The sequence below is a fragment of the Drosophila erecta genome, unplaced genomic scaffold, assembly GCF_003286155.1.
Source record: "Drosophila erecta strain 14021-0224.00,06,07 unplaced genomic scaffold, DereRS2 tig00000021-arrow-pilon, whole genome shotgun sequence".
In the NCBI taxonomy this organism is placed as follows: Eukaryota; Metazoa; Arthropoda; class Insecta; order Diptera; family Drosophilidae; genus Drosophila; species Drosophila erecta.
The window spans coordinates 9,223,263-9,239,644 of NW_020825198.1; positions in this window are offsets into that span (position 1 = coordinate 9,223,263).

A 16,382-nucleotide genomic window follows, 5' to 3' on the forward strand; every position below is an offset into this window, starting at 1 on the left:
ATTGCTAATTGAATTTAAATTGCACTTTAATTTGATGAGCGGCCCGAGATGATAAATTGTGCAAACGCCCTGCCGAATCGCTGACCGCAACAATTGAGAGCGAATTAAGGATTCGATATGCCACTTTCACTCTGCCATGACGAGTTGCACCACCCAGCCAACCACCCATACACAATTGTGTACCGCTCTCATAAATTGCAACCTATTTAAAGTGGGCAACCGGTCGAGTGCCATAATTTTTAGCTCTAATTGCGCCACTGGAAAAGGGGACTTTGCGTCTGCAAGCGCGGCTGGTCGCAGTCAATTTAGCCATTTTTGCGTTTATTTTCGTTTAATGAAATTACAATAAACGCCCGTCGCATGCAAAGGAGTCCAGCCAGCCAACCAGGCATTCCCATGGCTGGAGTGAGGTGGGTGCACTGCATCCACTGGCGAAATCCCCAGCATGAGCGCATGGAGCACATGAGCAGTTGGCACTACAAAGCGCCCATTAGTGCGTTGGCGTTGGCGTCGTCGACTAGACTCGATTTTTATTTAGCTTTGACTTGCTCTTACTTTGCTTTACTCAGTTTACGCTGCACTGAACCAAAAATCCTGGAGTTGAGAAACACAAAGGCATTGCAGATATTCTTCTTGAACTTGCAGTTCAGTGCTCGGTGAATTTGTGCGTAAAACCATTTTCCGCGAGTGTATTTCCTACGAAGGCTTGGAAAACTTTAGCACGGTGTGAGTTACCTTTCGCTGGGCCTTCGAGCTCTGAGGTAATCCCCATTATTAGCGCAATTAGTGCAGCCGCCTTGGCAGTTGGAGGGGCCTAAAAAGCGGCATTGTTGGGTCCTCAGTTATGTACCCACACTCATTTAGCGAAATGCCAATGTGTTTAGCACTGATTGGGTGCCTCTGCCACTGCGGCAAAGTCAATTGAATGTGCGCTAGACGTCGAGATGCTAAAAGGAGGCAAATAAACAGGCGATTGGGCTTTGATTGAATACGAGTAACTAGCGTGGGATTTATGGTTGCCTCGACTTCTGCTGATTAATTGCGGCTTTTCCGCCGCGCTGTTTATGGCAAATTAGAGTAAATGTGGTTCCGCATTTAATTATCAATATTATTATCGTCAGCCTAATCGCCTTTCATACGGAACTAACGAGCCTTAATAGCTCATAATTCGCTCCGATGAGTCGGTGGTTAACAAACACCTGCTGCTGCTGCTGCTGCTGCTGCTCTATTCAGCAGCGGGATTTTTGCATTAACATTCCGTTGGCTCACATGCTGCAGCCTTTGGCCGGAGGGACGACTCGCTATAATCGCCATGTGCTGCTCTGGAATACCAAAAGGATGCAGCACCACCCACCCGCTCGCTGCCACCGCCTCAATTACCAGCTGCTCCTGACAGGCAGCGCTACGTGACACAACCCACAGGGAGACGAAACACCTGTTGCACTGGCTACCGGTAGGAGCAGCACCTAGCCACCACCGACCCACGCTGATGTCCGTTAATCGAACGCCGCACCGCATAACTTGTTGGCACTGACAACGACAACGGGATTTTGAACACTGATAAAAGGCGACGGCTGGGTGGTTGTGGGTGCTGGTGGGTGATGGTGGGGGTGGTGCGGTGTTGCGGTGTTGCGGTGGAGCTGGGAAATCAAGAAAAACCATATTTAATAAAATGACAGGGGCTGTCAGACGCCGTCAAAAGAAATACATTTTGCTGGCTGGCTGAGTTGGCCTGGCTGGTTGGCTGGTTGGCTGGCGGGTTAACTTGACTTGCGAGGCACGAGCTTTTGGCCAGCAGCAGCGGCTGAAACCGCAGACAGTTACAAAGCCACCCGCCACCAGCAGCAGTCATACAGCAAAACAAGACGGCCAAAACAATGCCAGTGACAATCGACGATTATTGAGCATTGTGTATTATTTGTTGTTGCATTTTGTCATTCTGTCTTGTCGCCTGTCCCTCCCCCTCCCCCTCCAGCCCCCTTTCTAGCCGCCTTTCCTTTGGCCCAGCAATATGGCCAATTAATATTAACGTGGGCGTGCGCCTGGTTTTCAATAACCCACCGAGTGAGCAGCTCTGATGAAGGAAATGTTATGCAAGGCAGGCACCGATGAGTCCTATGTCGTAGCTCCGACTTAAGTGCGCTGTTAGGAGGTGTTCTGCCATAAAAAGTGGAAGATATGGCCAACAGATGTTGCAAGATGGATGGGCAGGGGAAAAGGATTGGATTTGATTTGATTTGATGTGTGTGATATGCTAATTGAGACGCGGCATGACGGGCCAGTAATTTGTTTGTTTTCGAATGCCACTGGTGTCCGGTGATTTAATGTTAGATATGTTCGAAGTAAGTAATAACATAAATATGCGTAATGGATCTAGGATATTCCCTAGCTTCCTTATCAAAACAGCCTGGAAAAGGCCGCTTAATTTCTTCATAAAGTCAGCTAGTATTGAGCAAGTACTAACGATCACTTATTTGGTGGGCATTTGAAAAGGTGCCTGGAAACCAGGTTAGATGCCAGATAGTCGTCGCCAATCACCCATTGTTGCCATGCTGCAGCTAAAATTATCATAGCCAAAAATTATGGAAAGTTCTGCCAAAAGAGCGGGCACAAATTCACAGATACTGAGCTGAGGGTATGCGAGTGCAAATGTCTGAAATTTGCAACAAGCCAGAGCCAATTGGCTGGTAAAAACAACTACAATGGCTTTGTCAAAGTCGCGGCAAGGATGCAGCTATGAAAATTGCGTTAGAAATCTGCAATTTATATCGCATTGCTCCGCACACAACGGCACACAAAAGAGCCAGTCCCAGGCCAAAAACATAAATACGAGGCGGAAACACAGCCCAGTCAGACATCCCAGGTGCCGCAAACTGAGTTTGAGTAACAATTGAATGCTCTGCAGCAGATTGAAATAATTGAAACGACCCCAGATGAAAATGCTTTAAAAATAGTTTCTAATTATTTGAAGAGTTTGTATCTTTATAGCTCAGCCAGCATGTGATGCTCAACCTTGGGTTTTCAGTTCTCGGTTGCTACTCGTGGCAAGATACCCACCCGAAGAGGTAGCTGCAACAGTCGATAATCGCAATTGTTGCAGCTTGCGCGGCTTGCCCCAACGCATTCCGAGGTCTGCTGTCGTCGACGTGGCCAGGTTGTTCGGTCGGCACAGGAAACATTGGAAAATTGAGCATGGAAATGGAAATGGACGACGCCACCAAAACAAAAGCAAAAGCAAACGCAAAAGTCTGGCTATCGGGTGAGTATGTGAAGAAGAGGAATGGCCGGCAACTGGCAGCGGAAAACCTCTTCATTGAGCTCCCATGATCCCAGATCCTCGCCAGCTTTAGCTTCGGCTCCCATCCCATGCCATCCGGCTGCTGTCTCATTTCGTATGCGAAAGGCGTTTGGTCGTCTCGTCGAGGAGCTGAAATTCCATGTGGCCAAGTGACTGGAGAGAAGTTGGCCAACAGCTCTCCTACTGCCAATTTGTTGGCCCAAACTGGAGCAATTATTGCAGTTCCAGGGGAGTGGGTGCTGACTTTTAGAGCCTGTATGTGTGGCGCAGGGCATCACAGCGTGTCCAAGTCGATTCGGTACGCATCTTCCTGCCACTTGCAGCTTGCAACATGCAACCGACATGTTGCGGAAACAGCGAGCAAAATTGATTTGTTGCCGGCTGAGTGTTAATTGCCAGTCCACGACTGCAACTAACACAAAAAAAAAATAAGGAAAAAAATCTATAAAAAAGGAGGCGGTCATCGACATGAGCTAACTGTAACTCCGGCTGCCGGAAAATCTGGGCCACCAGACTACGAAGTAGGCGTGGCACACTCCACTCACACTGCCCCACAATGGGGCAGCAATTATGAGCGCCTGTACGTGTGCGAATGCGTTGAAAACTCGCAAATTTCTAATGATGATATATGGCCGGTTAGGAATCAACGGGGCTAGGCTATCAAATTAACAAGATCATCGCTTCCGGCCAGCAATTGCACGAATCTCGCCATTCAATTGACTTGCGCATTAATCTCGGCAGAGGCGAGCAGGCTGCTCCTTTGGCTTTTCTTTTGGTTTCCCACAAAATTTATGCCGAGGCGACGACTTTGATTTCACGTCAAAACTCATGGGTGTACGAATGCATCATTTTGATGGTCATCATCAGTCTCTGACTATCAAACAATCGACAAACCGCAAAATGACCGAGCAGCAGCACTTGAAAAAATACCTGATACGGGTAATTCAAATATTTACATATCCTTAAATGGTTTGTCATAGTTTTGCAAACTAACATGTTTGACTAAAGCATTTAAATGGTTTTTAACTATTGCAAGCTTGCTGCATAATAAAAGTACGTTTGTTTTAGATACTATATTTTTCTGAGTGCTGCGTGCTGGGACGTTGGCGCTGCACGTTGCCAACAATTACCCAGGCCAGCTCCGCTGACTGCTACAAATTTCAGGCGTCTCAGCCAGCGACAGCAATCTGCACTCGGCCATCTAACAGCAGCAGCAGATGCAGCAACTGCAGCAACTGCAGCAGCAGTCGGAATCAGAGCTGCAGTTGCAACTGCAGTTGCAGCGAGGAAGTAGCAACCTGTTTCTGCACTTGACCATGCAACATGTTGCTGGTTGCCGAATTGACAATTTCGCTAGGCTTGAGCAGGCAGCAACTGTTGCCGTTGTTGCTGCTGCTGGAGTTGCTGTTGCCGTTGTCAATTGTCAGCGTTCCTTTTTTGTTGTCTACTTTTTTAGCTCTTTTGCTGTTGCTGTTGCTGGTGGGTTCTACCAAAGCCTGGTTTATGCAAATTGCAATGCATTTCCACGGCCTAGCTTGAGTTCAAGTTCCAAGTGGGCGTTTGATTTCAATCGCTGGCATTTTCACATATCCACGACCATATGTTGCTGGTGTCGACAAACGGATCGCATCCCATACTCACATACTCCCATACTCCCATACTTTTGGCCCGCCACTCCGCCTGGCTTTTTGTATTAACGGTTTGCCATTTCGATTTTATGTTTAGTTATATTTCAGGCTGCTCGTTATTTTTCATTGGATTCTCCTTCATATTTGGCCTCTTGATCTTGCTGCCTGCAATCTCTGGCTGGCGATCATTAGGGAAAATCATTTTTCACCGCACGTCGCACATTACTCGTCCCCCCTCACCAGCTTTCAATTTGTCGATCGCCGTGTGTTGATATTTTTCAAGTCCCCAACTCCAAACCACCGACATCCCCATCGATCGCATTTCGGGGGCCATTGCCACCACATTCCTGGACACAACGTAACCCTCCGGTTCTGGGCGGTGGCCTATCTATCGGATGCATCGCCTACGCCTTGTCTCCTATCGCGTAATTCGATCTTAATGCTCATCGTGTTTGTTTGGGCTCGTACCCCCAGAAACAGGGAAAAATTAATCTTCCACACTTGAGGGGCCAGTAATATTCAATCGATTTATCGTCTGCTTGTTGCCTGTCAAGTGAATGGCATTAGAGCCATCAGCAGCCATGTCAGCGCTGTGACATTTCAAATTGGGCATACTGGATTGGGGGGGATTTTGGATATGGGTAAGTGTGCGTGAGCGGACTCCCGCAGGGACTGTGGGATTTCGTCGATGAAAAGATACACTATTTGTGGTCAAGTGTCGTGGGGGTAGAAATTGTCGCAGGGGGATTGCTCTTCAGGTCATTAATATATTTAATTGGCATTAGTTAGCTGGGCAGAGTCTATCAAAGTGCATTTCCCAAGTAGATTCCAGCTATCATCGTTCAACTAGCGCGATTAAGTCCTTCGAGATGTCTGATAGATACGTATCGAATTTCCAGGCAAGCACAAGCCCTTCCGTCAACAGATATACCCCTCCCTAGGCGTTATCGCTACAGGGGAATAATTATGCATTGCAGCTACATGTATTTCCAACTGCAGCCCAAGTCGGCATTCAAATGCAGCGCACGTCGCCGCGGTCGTTAAAAATCGAACACGCACTCGAACAATCGAGCCACATTGATCTATGTGCGTCGCATTGCATATGCCACACATATGATTTACGATTGAGCCATGAAGAATGTCACGATTTAATAGGCTTATCGGCATCGGGCCACAGTGGGCTTTCTCCAACTCCAGAGATTCCGAGCGTTGGCTGCACTGCGTGCGGTCTAATTATTTTATGACCAGCCCAACTTGTGGGCGGACCCCTTGGGGTAAAATATATTTCAATTCGGCTGGTGGTGCTTCGATTTGCTGGCTAATTAAAATTTTAAGCCAGCTCCGTTTACAATCGACACTAAAATCAGACATACATATATTACACTTTGATTTATGCCACAAATAGTAAATAAATAATATACAAGTTTCGGGCCAGCACTTCCTTTTGGAGTGACACCAGCTCCGCGGGGTAGCGTTCCACCTGACTAACACTTGCGTTTTTACGATGCCCCCAGACCCGGGAGACACACATAGATCAAGTGGCCCCAAAAGGGGCCAAGAGTTTACGGCCCTGCTCCGGGAATCGTTTAACTTTGATTTCGGATTTCTGATTTCTGATTTATTTGCCCAAGTCGCAAGCAAAGGCAAAATGCATCTACGAGGCTGCCAGCGCTCGGGCTCATAAATTTCCTCATTTCCATCGCCCAGCTGGGCAAGTGGGTTTTGTGTTCTGGATTCTGGATTCTGGCCTTTTTTCCGCCCGGCGCTCGGATTTTTTCTTTCATATCAACGGTAAAAAACTCACCATAATTTTTAATTGCACAAATTTATGGCCCGAATGAGGGGCGTCGCATTGGCCCAGATGATGGAGGGCCTCGAATCGAAGCCCGATGACGGCGTTAGCGGTTCCTTTGTCCCCCGGCTATAGAGCTATGGCTATCAGTTGACCATTTTACAGCCGATTTATTTGCGTCCGCGGCAGATAAATAGCCGCGGCTCCGAAACGACATACCCTTGGAATGAGGCTCAAGCGGCGCTGGCCATTAAAATCAAATAAAATCAATGCTTAAAATTCGGCTCTTTAATGAATAGTCGGGTGCCATAAATCAGTAATCCATACGTTGAGCAGTATTCTGCCCACATTCACATCTCATCTGCCCGGCCTGCCAATAAAACTCATTGTAATGATGCATTTATAAAAATGTTAAAATGTTTGCCTTCATTGTGTACTCCCGGCGAGATACAATATTAAAATTAATTTAACAGCACAACAGAAAACCAAAATCAATGCGTACACAACACAAAATGAGGCTCATTTGGGTGCGCATAAAATCCGGAGAGAAGGAATCCGATCCGGCAGAAAGTTCATCACTCTGGCTTGTATCCTTCGCTGATATCCTCTTTTTGGCTCTGTTTTAGATCAAAACAAGGTAGAATGCTATGTTCGAGTTCCCCGACTATCATTTATAATTTACAAAAAAATTAAAAAAAAATAAATTTCTAAATTTGAATGCAACTTTTTAGAGAATTGCGCCAGAAACATTTAGAGGTATTCCACTTCAAAATCCGATTAAGATAAGTTGAGTTATGGAGTTTAGAAGTTCAGCCTTGGGGCATTTTTGATTTTTTTGAATTTCTACATAATTTCTCATCATAAAAATTACAAAAAAATTAAAAAAAAATAAATTTCTAAATTTGAATGCAACTTTTTAGAGAATTGCGCCAGAAACATTTAGAGGTATTCCACTTCAAAATCCGATTAAGATAAGTTGAGTTATGGAGTTTAGAACTTCAGCCATGGGACATTTTTTGAATTTCTACATCATGTCATCAGAAAAATGACAAAAAAAATAAAAAAAATTTAATTTCTAAATTTGAATGCAGATTTTTAGAGAATTGCGCCAGAAACATTTAAAGGTATTCCACTTCAAAATCCGATTAAGATAAGTTGAGTTATGGAGCTTAGAAGTTCAGCCTTGGGACATTTTTTGATTTTCTTGAATTTTTACTACACAATACATCATAAAATTTACAAAAAAATTAAAAAAAAAAAAATTTCTAAATTTGGATGCAACTTTTTAGAGAATTGCGCCAGAAATATTTAGAGGTATTCCACTTCAAAATCCGATTAAGATAAGTTGAGTTATGGAGTTTAGAACTTCAGCCATGGGACATTTTTTGATTTTTTTAAATTTGACAACATTATACATCATAAAATTTACAAAAAAATTAAAAAAAAATAAATTTCTAAATTTGAATGCAACTTTTTAGAGAATTGCGCCAGAAGCATTTAGAGGTATTTCACTTCAAAATCCGATTAAGATAAGTTGAGTTATGGAGTTTAGAACTTCAGCCATGGGACATTTTTTGAATTTCTACATCATGTCATCAGAAAAATGACAAAAAAAATAAAAAAAATTTAATTTCTAAATTTGAATGCAGATTTTTAGAGAATTGCGCCAGAAACATTTAAAGGTATTCCACTTCAAAATCCGATTAAGATAAGTTGAGTTATGGAGTTTAGAAGTTCAGCCTTGGGGCATTTTTGATTTTTTGAATTTCTACATAATTTCTCATCATAAAAATTACAAAAAAATTAAAAAAAAATAAATTTCTAAATTTGGATGGAACTTTTTAGAGAATTGCGCCAGAAACATTTAGAGGTATTCCACTTCAAAATCCGATTAAGATAAGTTGAGTTATGGAGCTTAGAAGTTTAGCCTTGGGGCATTTTTTGAGTTTTTTGAATTTCTACATAATTTCTCATCATAAAATTACAAAAAAATTAAAAAAAAATAAATTTCTAAATTTGGATGCAACTTTTTAGAGAATTGCGCCAGAAACATTTAGAGGTATTCCACTTCAAAATCCGATTAAGATAAGTTGAGTTATGGACTTTAGAACTTCAGCCTTGGGACATTTTTTAAGTTCTACAATATCATCTCATCATAAAAATTACAAAAAAATTAAAACGCCCAAATCGACGCGGCTAATGGTCCTGATCAATAATATATATACTTTATATGGTCGGAAACGTTTCCTTCTGCCTGTCACATACTGTTCAACAAATCTAGTATACCCTTGTGCTCCACGAGTAACGGGTATAAATATGTGGCATAAACACCAAGAATTGCTACAGCAACGATGGTAACAACTGCAGTGGAGGATTGCCCCCCGAAATACTCGCCATACGAGTATAGCCTCCATATAGGATCCCAGCTCTGGGGGCTCATATTTCAATTTCGATTTTTGAAAACGATGTGCGAGCTAAGCGCAAACAAACAAACAAGCCAAAGCAAACAGATAAACAGCCAAATACATTGAATGAGTTTATACCGTACATGTGTACATATGCATAATATGTATAGCTGCACTTGAAAAAATATAACTATATGTAATGAGAAAGGGTACGATGATTTTGTAGAATTTATTTTACTATTGGAAGGAACTGGAAAGGAGACTTTCTCTACGACTGGGAAAGTCCAAGTAAATAAAGAAAATGCATTTTTCACATTTATTAGACATGTTCTTGCAGTGTTTCGTGGATGCTGCTCACATATCTATGCGTTGTGTCCGACATGGGATGCGACACGGATGCGACTCGGAATTGGAGCTGGGACTGGAATCGAAACGCGGCGGATGGCCTGGTGTTGGTGGGTCTCGGAGGGAGGAAGGCTGGAGGGGATCAGCTGCCGTTCGCACAAACGCATTGCAACTTTGGCCCTGGCAACGCCGATGTCGCCGACGTCGTTGCGAAATGTCCAAAAATGAGGCACAAACATGCGCATGAATTTTGCAACTTGCCACAACCGCAGGTTCAGGTTCAGCGTTCAGCGTTCACCATCAGGACTAACAAGTTGGCCCCTGCCAGAGTGGCTGTTTCGGCCAGGAAATGCAGCACAAATAAATGAGGCAGCAGTCGCTTGACCCTCGTCCGCCAATATTTTAGCCATTTGTAATTTTATATTTTGTGCCACCGGACGGACGAGCGGACGGGGCAAAGTTTGCATTTTAGATTTGCCTTATTGGAAATTCTATCTGGAGCAGGAACACATGTTCCCGTTCTCCATACATATGAATGTATTTTTAATTTAATTTTTTGTAGTTTTTTATTGTTTGTTTTTTTTTTTTTGGGCCAGCAGGAGACTGGCAGCTGTTATGGCCCGGGGTGCCAGTGTTTGGGCCAACACCTTAATGGCCCGAAATGAGCCAGGGAGCTGCCTAAACTTTGGCTAATTGCCAGGCGGGTCGTAGACAAGTGCGCCTTTCGCGCCCCGTGGGGCAGCAAAGCAGACGCCGCAGCACTCAGACAGTCGGGCATTTGCATAAACATGCAACGTGTCTAATACCCGGAGCGAGGAGATGGACCAGACCGGGTCCAGACTTCCGGCTCAAGGCCGCAACGAGCGCCAAGCCAACTTCCAAAAGGCCAACTTGAATACACTGTGTTGAGTGACTAATGCTAGTTTCTGCCATGGAATTTCGCTTACGGAGCCAAAACAACGGGCATTCAATTAACAGCCGAAACGGACACGAAAAGGGCGTGGCCTGGCAAATAAAACTAAGCAGGAACTGCCGAATGGGGATAAAGTTCCAAAGTTCCATCTACCAAAATCAGAAACTTTCCAATTGCCGCTGCTACCAGTTGGCCCTGGCTAAGCATTCGAACTTGAACTTGGCAGAAAAACTACCTACCGCATTTCGTGGCCAGCATCCGAAAATGGACAAAGTCAACGTTCGGCGGCATCTCGCAAGTGGCGTTTTGTCAAATATTTCCGAACAGTTTGTGTTGCAGGGGCAGGAGAACGAGGAGGACTGGTTTTTGGGAAAGCGGCACTGACTGGCGGAGGGTCTTCACGACTTTTATTTAATGAATTTCGCAAATTTCTGGCGGCAGCATCTCACGCATGCGAATGGCTCTGACAAAGCCAGCCAAAACAGAACTTGTCTCCGGCGTACACAATGTGCAAATAATTGTCTCAATTCCTCGGATTCCGACGATCTGCAAGTTGCACAGCCCGGCCAGAAACTGAATGAGTTCTGTTGCAGACGGCGATTATCGGTTATCTGAGTGTTTTAGGCGCCTCTGGGGAAGATACAAAGACCCGTCTTTGACAGTGAATATGGCAAATGGAAATTGCAATTGCTCAGGCCTCGTTTTAAGGTTCCTCATTCCCGCACCATCATTCCGAAAAGCCATCAAAAAATATTCCATTGATTTGCACACAGAACAAGCCTAGTTCGTTCCTCGAATTCCATTCCCATTACTTTATTTAGGCTCCACTCACTTTGCGTACCTATCTAAAGATACTTTACTTTATCTAAGGTTATATAGTAGGGCATATAATATTTTCAGTAATTTTTGAAATAAAAGCTCAACTTAAGACAAGGAAGTTGTTTTTCGGTGCACGAAAATTGCTAGAACAAGATGAATCGACTGAAGAGTCAGGGCTCGCTTCTTTCAGAATGAATTTCCAAACGCAGATGACAATGAGGCAGGCTGGCCAACATGGCCAAAAGGACGCAAGACGGCGGGAACAGTGCCTCAAAAAATGCTCGCACAAATCGAAGAGGAACGAAAACAGTATAGGAAATGAAAAACAATCGTCGTCAGTCAATTCGAATGGGATTCGGGGTATGCGCGACAGGTATGCCTATGAAAGCCGGGCTCAAACTCCCGGCGACTCCTGGCTAAGATGTGGCGACAATTTTTCAATTGTCTGCCTGCCGTGCCTTCGACTTTGGCAACCACGGAGGTCGTCGTCGTCGTTGTGTTTTTTGTTTTTTTGTTTTTTAGCCAATGCCGCATTGCTCACATAACCGGCAATGAAAAGCGCCGCAGCATTGCAAGTTGCATATAAAAATCTGTTTTCGACTGCGACTTGTTAATTGCGCACATCGCGAGGGGCATTTAATTGTTGTCCCAGCTACCGTTGGCTGCCTTGAACCTGGCCAACTGATTGTCTGGGTTTTAGCCAGTTCGGGCATCAGTTTTCCTGGCCCTGAGCTCCCTGACAATGGGCCCTGTGCGTGGGCAGCTCCAATTACGCGCCTTATATGTTTGCCAGAGCCAAGTTACCGAGTTCTTACAACGCCTCCCGCGGAGAGGCTCACGCTTGAGCTGGCTTTTGGTTTTTGGCTTAAAGGAGCGAGAAAGCGGGAGCAAAGCACTGGCAAACGAAAACAAAACTAATTAATAAATTAATTATGCCATTACAATAATACACACACAGCAACCACCAGAAGAGCGGCCCCGAGACTCACGCACTTTAATTATGAATATTTTCATGCTAAAATATGCATGCACTTGCGAAGAAAAGCAGGCGAGGTGGTTACATATAGGGTATCAAGGGAAACTTGGGGTGTGCACTGGTCGCTATCAAGTATGCGGGAAAATTGTGAAACATGTTCCCTAATTTCGGAATGTGATATTATAGCTTTTTCTGCCATACATTTTATTTCAATTAATGAACAGAGAGATACATTTTGACCTCCTACCTAAAATTCATAATTAATACAGTTTAAAATGTATGGTGAGTACGTTCCCAGTTGACCTAAAGGGTACCATCGCCTCGAACCCCCATCGACCGATGAGTTCTGGCTGTTTTGGTGGTGGCTGCCGCTGCTGTTTCTCCAGCGGGAGTTGACTTAATTACCTGCCCCCAGGTGAGGCTGCCCTTTGCTTTTGGGGGAGCGGGTTCAGGTGGGCACAGGTGAGGTCGCGCAGGGGACATCCGAGGCAGAGCGGCAGGTTGGCTTGGTTTTGACATGGCTGCGTTTTTTTTGGCAGCTAATTAGTGACGTTTGAATTAATTAAATATCAAAAAGGGCAATTTCATGGAAATTTTCCCAACGACTCTCAATTTGCATTTGTCTAGTGCGAAGCGCTCGGCCATGGCGAGCCATTTAGATGAAATCTATTGCATTTTATTCGAAATTTTATTCCCATGTTAACAGTTCTATTATCCTTGCGGCCATATCAACCACACTACCACCCCCATCCCCCGATTCCCCAGCCCAGCGAACTGCGAGCGCGACCGTATGATAAATCGCAGCATTTACGTGTGTGCGCCCAGGCAAATATATCAGGCGGGCAAGGTCATAAATATTAATTGTGTTTCGGCGGTGGGACTGGATGGAGCTGGGAGCACACTCCCACACTGGGGGAAAAAGTCTACCTCATACCAAAAAAAATTTTACATTTTTGAGACGAGTTTAAAACAGCTAATACGTTTCAGCCACAATTGGTGCATACTAGTTTAAAACTCAAATGAACTACTACTTTGGTTTTTATAACATAATTAATTCTATGCATATTGATAAGAGTGTTTAAATCGTGGGATTTATTATACGAGGCAATGGGGATTTTGGGGCCCAAGTTTGTAGGAATCGATTTGAAACGCATTATTCGGGCTGAAAAGTAAGTTAATCTGAAATATATAATCTAAATCGCATTGGCTAATATTCATGTACTGTGCTTTTCCCTGTGCATGGGCAGCGGGTTCGGGACCTATCCTTGGTTTGCATGTCTCGCCCGTTGTGTTGTTGCACTGTTGCAGTGTTGCAGTGTTGCAGCGTTGCACTGTTGCATTGTTGCAGTGGCATGAGCCCGTCGGCTAGGTGTTGTTGGCCGCTGTTGCCGGTCCGATGCCACTATCAATCGATCGAACGCGAGCTGCATTTGCTTAGCGGTTTGCACATGAACGGGCCCAATCGAAGCCAAATACTCTCGTACATCGCATATGGCTAATAAATATTCAGCGCTCGAGTGGATTATGTTGTGATGGCGCGCCGATGTCCTGGCCCCCAAAACACCAGTGACAAACGTAGTATCTGGCCAATATTTGCCGAGCACTGTGGCCACAGATGTGTCCGCATAACTTTCATTAGCCCGGCTCGAACTCTAAGCCGGCTTCAAGTCGCCTGCAGTCAGGAGTTATTCATAAGCGTCGAGTGCGCAAAATGCAGTGGAGTACTGCGCTAGTGGTCGAGTGCAGTCGAGTGCTGCTGTGATTAATATCCCAGGAATGCAGTTTATTGTAGCGCGACGACAACAGCGGCGAATGAAGCTGCTGCCGGGGGCTGGGGGCTGGGGGCGTGGCAGCGGGAGACACATGGCTGGAAGGTGGCACCTCCACATGTGCCGGGGTCATACTGTTCATACTGTAAAAATGATATTTGCTAGAATTTAGTTCATTGAATTACTGGTAATAAGCAGATTCAACAAGGAACGAACGCATTTCATACATGCTCAAACATTTTTAACAAAGTTAATTTTTTAGAATTATTTAAACCATTTAATACTGTCAATTGTGAAAGAACAATTCGGCTCATAAGAAATAGTGGTATTATAAGCTTGGTATTATAAGCTATTATATTTTTTGAGACCTACTAGCCAATCTTTCGCAGTGTAGGAACACTTTACGAAGAGGCTCGCAGTTTTTCTAAGGCCGCGGGGCGACGCAAATTTGTGTGCATTATATTTTTTTATTTTTTGTATATTTTGCTAGTTTTTCTCTGGTTCTTAATTTTTTGCTGCCTCTAAGGTTTTTCCTCGGCTATTTTAGCTCAGTTATAAATTACGCCGCGTGTGTTTGTGTGTGTGTTGCATAATCTGAGTGCTGAAATCTGTGGCATCCACTTGGGAGTAAATGCAAACAGCACCGGAGAGAGTGCGACGAGGGTCAGGAGGAGCAGGGCACCTCTGGAACCTATTGTTCTAGAGGCCCCCACAATGGAGCTGGAAATCAGGAGGAGCGAAAGGCGGGAGAAGTCGCCGGAGCTGCTGCAGAACTTGACCGCCACTCTCATAATAGAGTCATAAAATTTTAGTGCGCCGCTTGTCCAACTCGCCGCGCAACCCGCGATATCGGGAACCCCCGTGGCGCCACGCAGTTAAGGCCGTTTCGCTTTGTTGGCCATTGTCCAGGCCATTTACTCGGAGCATAGAAATATGTAATTGTGATTAATTATACGACATAAAAGTGCTTTAGATTCAGCATTTTGATGCATTTGTTAAACGAAAAATCACTTGAAACTCTGCGCCGAGCAATCTCTTTCCCCACTGGATCTATTATCAATCGTAATAAAAGTTGGCCTTTCAAATTTGATGCTGGCATTATTTGGGCGTTGCAGCTGCCGGCGAGTATTTATGGATTACACAAGATATGGGCGAAATCCAAATAGGTAGTTGTGAAATTTGATAACCGACTCGAGCCCATCAAGAGGCATCTTAAGGCTAATTTTATTTGGATTTCACAGCAGCATGGGTAATAGAAATTCGTTATAATAGTCAAGTCAAAGTTGTTATGTATACCTGAGACTGGTTATTTTAGAAAAAGCCTCAAAATTACCTGCTGGAATCATTCTGACCTGCCATTGTGGCGCAGATCGTACTTCAAAGAGCCAGTGCAGCCCACCTGGTCTCCCTAGGAGCAACCTTAATTGAGTTCATACGGCGCATTTTTGATTGTCAGCGTTGTCATGGCCAGTGGACGAATGGCCAGCGGACGGCATGGAGTACATCGCGGCACAGGACAGCAGCCCAGCGACAATGGAGCAGTCGAGGAGCTGGCTTCGTTATCACACAGAACATGGCAGCACATGGGAATTGCAGCCTCCTGGTGACGACCGCACTCTCTGGATGGCAGGGACAATGGATGGATAGGCAGCCTTTGGGGGGCAGGAGCTGCGCATTCGGACAAGACTGGCAGAAGAGCCAGAACCCGAGTCTCTGAATCAGAAACAGAAACAGAAACGGATTCCCTGACAAGAGCAATCCATCCACAAAGGCAAAGGCATTTCATGCTCATCAAATGCGTTGACATTGAACAATTGCGCGTAATGTTGTCGTACACTTGACAAGCGCGCAAATTGTAGTGCTACCTGTACTTGAGCCGCAGTTTTGCTCAAAGCGAAAGCTCCATCGCCGTCAGTGCCCAAAATCGATCTATGTTTGGTCTAGCCGAAAACCTACCGATACCTACTGCTTTTGATGGAAATTGGCAGAGTTGTCTGTCTGTCTGATTGTTGCGACGTTTGTCGTTTGCCGTTTGTCGTTTGCCGTTTGATGTTCGCTGTTTGTGGCCTTAATGAAGCGAACGACATTCGCCGGACAAGTTCCAGCGTATCTGCCACATCGAAGTCCAGTTTCCACATCTCAGCCACTAGCCAAATATGCGGCGGCAAGTCCTCGCTAAATGCTATCCGGAGTAATAAGTTTCAGCCGTGTGGGTGATGTGAGCCTCATGTGGAGCGAGATACGCTAGTAAAAGTCAAAAGTCGTCCAGGACAGACGTACCACACTCAAGCAAAAGTATCTTATGGCAAGGTTTTAGCAGAACTTAAGAAAAGTAAAGCTTATTTGACCCGTGATATTTTTTTAAGTGCATCAGCGCTCCACCTTCGATTTTGGGGCTGCCAAATTTGGCCAAGGCAATATTTTGTTCGTTTGGCAG